This window comes from Empidonax traillii, unplaced genomic scaffold (genome assembly GCF_003031625.1).
Source record: "Empidonax traillii isolate 1590-97213 ecotype Southwest subspecies unplaced genomic scaffold, ASM303162v1 scaffold21:size2437335, whole genome shotgun sequence".
Taxonomy (NCBI): domain Eukaryota; kingdom Metazoa; phylum Chordata; class Aves; order Passeriformes; family Tyrannidae; genus Empidonax; species Empidonax traillii.
Genome location: NW_020955214.1, coordinates 1,270,286 through 1,276,954, shown reverse-complemented (window position 1 = coordinate 1,276,954; position 6,669 = coordinate 1,270,286). Strand labels below are relative to the sequence as shown.

General features: G+C 37.3%; 1 protein-coding gene across 1 annotated transcript in view; it reads left to right on the top strand.

Annotated features, from left to right (window-relative positions):
- GUCY1A2 (guanylate cyclase 1 soluble subunit alpha 2) overlaps window positions 1-6,669 on the top strand; it is a 142,215-nt gene that overhangs the window by 16,673 nt on the left and 118,873 nt on the right. The window lies entirely within an intron of this gene.

Genomic DNA, 6,669 nt, shown 5'->3' with positions numbered 1-6,669 from the left:
TTTAAATGTGTCTAGGGTTAATTACCTTTTTTAATTTTAAAATAATAGAATGATAATTCTCCAAAACAAATGCTATGAGTGATAAGGCAGAACTCATGCAAAGCAGAGAGTTTTCATGTTATCAGGTGCATATTATAAGAAACCAAAATAAACATTCAGTACTTATTTTATTATGACACAATGTACATGTTCTAAGAAACAGCTATGAATACTTTTTCACCTTTATAGCGCTTTAAAAATCATATATTAGTCCTAGCACCTTAGCATGGCTGAGTAACATGCAATGTGTTTCTTCAGTGGTGTCCTCATAGTGCATGTGTATTAGGGGCATATCGGATTTTTGGGATCAAAGTGTAGGGATAACGTCTAGGCATTACTGACTTGGGAATTATTAAACTTGACTTTGTTGAAAATTAATTTGAAGACACTTATTCTTGCAAAAGCTCACCTCTTGAAGAATTAATTTTAGTTTTTAGCAAAAAAAAAATTCATTGTGAGCAAAACACTGAGATAATTTAAAAGCAATACTTTGCCCTATCTAGGACAGGAACATAAGCGAATGAGCAGTAAAACCGGCCTCTTTATTTTAATTGTAGCTCCTATCACAACACGTAAATAATTAATGGAGGCTGCGTAATTAATTCTCACATATGCACTTATTTTTCTGGTTGAATAAGGTTTGGTGAGAGCTGCCTCTCTGAAAGAAGGATATAACCACTGAGGTGTGTACCTAGAGCAATTGATGTTGATGAGGTAGGAGGCAAGCATGAATCTGGGTGTGATGAATGCTAGAAAAGCTGTTGAACCAAATCTGGCTCTTAGTTTCTTTATATGAGCGGTAAGAAGCACTTTCTGTCTAGGGCTGGAAGAAAGTGTTTTCATAAAGATGCTTGGAAGCAACTTCTGCTCTCTGACCTTAGATAATGCCAACATGACTCACCTCTCCTTACCCTCTAACCACCTCTGAAACAGTCATTTGGCATTCCTTATTCATTGGAAGACTGCAAGTGCTGAGATCATTAGTCAGCTTGGAAGACCGTGAGCTGATGCTTCACACTGTGGTCCTGGTGCTTACACTGCTTACAGGAAAGTACTGACTGCAAGCTGTACACTGAGCTCAGTGCATGTGATTTATCATGTATGAATACTGCTATTTTCCTCTTGTCAAGTCATGACTAAAGTGTGTCACCATCTTCCTGCAGTGCAAGGATTCTCCTTGTCTCCTTGCTGAGTTGCTCCTGCTACAAGTCTAGACATCAATAGGACTCTTCCTGCTTTAATCCACTGTAATTAAAGGGAGCCACGTCCATCACGTTCACATACTGTGAACCATGTCTGACACCAGATCAGTCACAGCCTTCCTTTATGATGACAGCTTTGGAGGCTGGAATATTTAATTTAACTTTTTATCCTTTCAGAAATAGTCCAGACAGCTTTATGAAGGACTCTGCTCTCTTTAATTGGTGCATGCACAGTTTTAGAGTGTCCTTCATAAGCATATAGAAACAGAGAATCATAGTATCCTTTAGATTGAAAAAGATCTTTAACATCATCAAATGCAGCTGTTAACCCAGCACTGACAAGTCTACCGCTAAACCATGTCTCTGAGTGCCACATCTACGTCTTTAAGTACTTCCAGGGATGGTGATTCAGCCACTTCTCTGGGCAGCCTGTTCCAGTGCTTGACAATCCTTTCCATGAATAAATTTTTCCTAATATCTAGTCTAAACCTCTCCCGGTACTTGAGGCGATTTCTTCTTGTCCTGTCACTTGTAACCTGGAGAGCAGACCAACCCCCAGTTGGCTACAACCTCCTTTCAGGTAAGTTGTGGAAAGTGATAAGGTCACCCCTGAGTCTCCTTTTCTGCAGGTTAAACAACCCCAACTCCCTCAGCCGCTTCTCATCAGATTTGTGCTCCAGACCCTTCCTCAGCTTCATTGCCCTTCTCCGCACATGCTCCAGCACCTCAAGGTCTTTCTTGTAGAGAGGGGTCCCAAACTGAACACAGGATTTGAAGTGTGGCCTCACTTGTGCCAAGCACTGACCATCACTGCCCCGGTCCTATCATCCAAGGGAAAATCAATTGACAATACATTGGAAGTTGGTAAACAGAGAAAAGAACTCTAAGCTTCTAAAGGGATCCTTTAGAAAGTTTCTAGTTGGAAAATAAAGTATTTCAAACAATATGCACTGGTATATTCTATCCTATTGACACAAATGGTGCTTTTAGCTGGCTAGCCAAACTGTGTTCAAGGCAGATTGATGATGTTAGTTTGAACTTATTTTAGAAATAATGGTAAGAAAAAGATTCCTATGATGAAGTATGTTATGTGGATGACTACCACATTTTTTTCTTAGGTGACTCTAAATTTATACTGAAGTATGTTAGAGAGAAAAATGGTGTCTAAAGAGATTTCTCATTTGACCTTGGGCAAGTTTTTATTCTTTCTATGCCTCAATTTCCCATCTGTATAATGGAGATAACAGGATTTTTTTAATCCTTTAAACTATATGTCAGTGCTATTCAGATTTTAACCTTCTTGAAGTAAAGACATGTTCATACCGTTTGTACATTCAGCATTTTGAGCAATGACAGCAAATCTCATTTGGGACTGCTTTTGTCCTCATAATTTAAAATGATTCCAAGTAAGATTTGAGTGTGCATTTTTACTTAATTGTGGTCAGAATAAAGTAGGAAAACTTCATGTAGTTGCAAATTAAAACTTTGGCAACAGGAATATAAGGATGAAAACTTTTTTCTTGGTCTGTAGTTACTACTTCAAGGAACTTATTTCAGGAAGCCTTCATGACCTGTCTCCTGTTTATTTTTTTGGTAGATATTCCAAGAAGGTCTGTGCTACTGAGCTTTACAAAGCAGTAGAAAAATGCACAGTTTCCATTTTTGAACCCCGCTCTGTACTTCTGATGTATCACATGATATTTCTCATGTCTCAAATGCACAAGCCAGATAAAAATTGTGCAGTCTTCGCTTCCTCCAAACACTCTTTTCAGACACTGCATGCAATTAATATAGCTTTTGTGGACATGAACTATTTTTCACTCTTCAATCCTTCACAGAAAAAAAAAAAAAAGAGTTTAATTACAGCAGTTACCTACCTTCTTTTAAACAGCACCTGTTTAAAAAGCTACCTTTGGAGCCACTTTGCATCTTTCTGGGGAGCTCTAATCTGTCATAACTTTGATAGTAAAACTAAAGAAAAGTAACCTAAATTTATAAATACTTATAAAAAGAACTGTTGTGCAGAATTTACTAAGAAGAAGTTGCTGTTCATACCCAATCTTTAATGACGCAGAAGAAATGTTGTCTTTGAAAGCCCAATTGTGTATTAGACTGCTATATCTAAATTGCATGTAGTGCAGCACCATGCTAGATATACTGTATAAATAGATATACTGTATAAATAACTCTTGCAACACCTTGGTCACACAGCCCCAGATTACAAACGCACTTCTATCAGATAGCTGTTTCAGCAGTGAGGCCTGGAGAAATAATCTTACCTGAATTTCCATTGCTTAAGATAAAAAAAAAAAATCCTCTTCCATTTTTTTATAATTCAAAAAATTAATTTATACAACAGTTTCTTTTTCATCCCTTATAGAAATTTGGCTCCTAAATTTTACTACAACTACCTCATTTTCCTTAAAAAATGCATGACATATGTCAGTGGCTGCTAAGTTAGCTCTGCATGTGGTCTCAAGTATATTGCAAGAATTTTTCCTGTTAGGCATTCTTAACTAATGGGTTAATAATGCTCCTTCTCTTGTTTTTGCTTCTGAGAGTGGTGTGAGAACTTTGCTTGTCTATCTTTTCTAAGCGAGTATCTTTCTGTGCATTTTCTGTTTGGAGGATGATATGGCACTGCAGCAAGGATTCCCTAATCTCTTGGTGATAAGCTATGTGGAATCCTAGCCCAGAGCTCTGTCCCACTAGGGAGATAAATCATGTTTCTGGATTCAACCTCCCCAAGGCACCAAGGAGGAGGTGGAATCCGTTGTCAGTGTAGGGTTATGGAGAGTTCTTTCTCTGGGTGACATTTGCTTGTCACTACCAAAGAAAATATGTGCTGCAGGCTGCTTTAAATAGGGCAAATCACTTCATGCCTAAATATATCTTGCAGGGCTGTTCCTACATTTAATGCAAAGGGCATAATTCTATAAAAGTTGTTTGTTCTCTGTACATTTGTCAAAGCTGAAGATTTGTGTTTCCTTTATGAAATAGAAAATCTCATCTCTTTTCCGAGGAAATGGCATGCAGCTTTGTCAGGGGAGGCTTAGGCTGGATATTAGAAGGTTTTTCACCTAGAGCATGGCTAGGCACTGAACACACTCCCCAGGGAAGTGGTCACAGCACCAAACCTGTCAAAGCTCAAGAAGAGCTTGGACAATGCTGTCAGGTACATGTTGAGAGGCCACTCTGCAGGGCCAGGAGTTGGGCTCTCATCCTGATGGGTCCCTCTCAACTCAGGATATTCTGTGATTCTTGATATTGTGTTTTTAAAGAGGAATGAATTTGGGATCATTCTGGTAACTGTTAAATAATAACAGCACATCACTGCTGAGAAATACTACATTTGAAGAGGTAGGAAGTAACTGAAAAGGAGATGTCAGGACAGATCTTGGCATACCATGAGATTAGACCAGGTGATGTATTTGGAGAAGGTAGACAAAGGTTTGGCACACTAACCGGACAGGTGTCTGAGAACTAAATGCTTATATATTGAAAGTATATAAATCACTATCACTTTGTGCTAAGAACTGCAGATAGTCATTAGAATGCAACTAAATTAGGATGCACAGCCTGATTTATAATTAAAGTTGTTGGTTTACAAACGACGTAAAAGGAAATGTTACATGGCCCAGAGGACTGGCAATACTAATGGAATTTAATAATACTTTATCCTGGGGGGTCTAAGCTATACACACAGGGCTCCTGTTATTTAGCAGATGTTACAGTGCACTGGCAACACAAAAGTAATCTAAACAAGAATCCCATAATTCATGTGATTTCAAAGCTGAGTAGATATAAATTAGAAAAGGACAAATGTTTATACCGAACGGCCTTAGACATCCCACTCTTCTCAAATCAGAGCTATTTAGTATTAGAAAGCAGATGAACTACCAGTAGATAATGAGCAGTTTGAAGTTATGATGTACAATAGCATCTTGTAGAAGCCTATTTATAAAGGCATTCTGGCCATGATTCACCGACTAAATGTAGGTGTTTGTCACTATTTGAGGTGCTGTGAGGTATCTTGTGGCCTCTGTCAAACCTTCAAAAATGTGTAGGTCTTCCTTAAGTCCTATATCTTGGCAGTAAAACTAACTGTTAGTTCTTTTGTAGGTATCTTGCATGCCTTATGAAGACTGAAGGAGAATTAGATTTCTATGTTTAGTTAGCTGAGTTGAGCGTTTTATATATGTGAGGAATTACGAGAGATAATTTTGCATTTCATGGAAAGAGGTTTTAGATTTCAGCAAAATTTTATTCATTCTAGGGAGCGAAGTTCAAAGACATATAAGCTTAAATTTTCATGAAAAAAAAAAGAAGAAAAAACTCCATTCTTAGTGCTATTTGATCTCTTGAGTTAGCATGAAACAAACTGGATCTGCCTAATTTTTAGGAATTGTCAACTTAGTGATTGCAATTTTAATTTAATAATGGTACTTGGTACTGTGCAAATATAAGAAGTGAGCTTTCCAAGATGTTGTAGGTGACATAAAATGATGATAGGTGAGCTTCAGATAGCTTGGTTTTGCTTGCAGAATCGGCTGCTACTGAAAGCACTATATGGGGAAAAAAAAACCCTTCACTGTCCTTAATATCTCATTTGAGCTTCCTATGTCAACAGTTTGGAGCAGAGTCTTATATATATGAGCTTAGCACAGGTGATCAGGTTCTCCCCAAGAGGCAGCAATTACAATGATATTTCTATGACTGGTCAGAGGACAGGGAAAGAAAACGCCTCACTAAAAGTGGATAAAACAAGTATAAAGTGAACAAGTGTGAGGAATTATTTTTAAGAGTAATTCTCATTTATGTTCTATCAAATCTTGAAAGATATTCAGGCCCTATATGTCACTGTAAGAGAAGTGTAGTACAAATTTTACAGTAGTGTCGCAACCATATGTAAAGGCATAAAATGTTGTTAATGTATTTATATAAAAAACACTAAAAAGGTAATATAAAAACACCTTCTGGATTCCCAGGATGAGATATACTCACAGTGATAATGAACTAAGATGAAAGCCTTTTGTACAGTAATTAGATACTGGCACTAGGCTCACTTAAAAGCCAAGTGATTCATCTAATGTACCTTCAGCATTAGTCTGTACACATGAAAACCTTTTTTATTGAGAGACTGAACGTTGCTTTCCTTATCATCTGAAATTATTCCTTGGAATTCTGGACTGCTATCTGTCTTTCTGTCCAAAAAACTGTTTAAGTAAAAGATCTTATTCCTGCCAAAAATCTGATAATCCAAAGACATTTAAGAGATATTTGCTGTAACTGAAGGTGGAAAATTCTTTTTCCATCCACAGTACGAGATGTGGAATTGCATGTTGAATTTTTCCATCCCCTTAAGGTTTGATATTTACAGATTCTTAGTGGGTATCTCAGAAAAAAAAAAAAAAGTATTTTTCTGTGC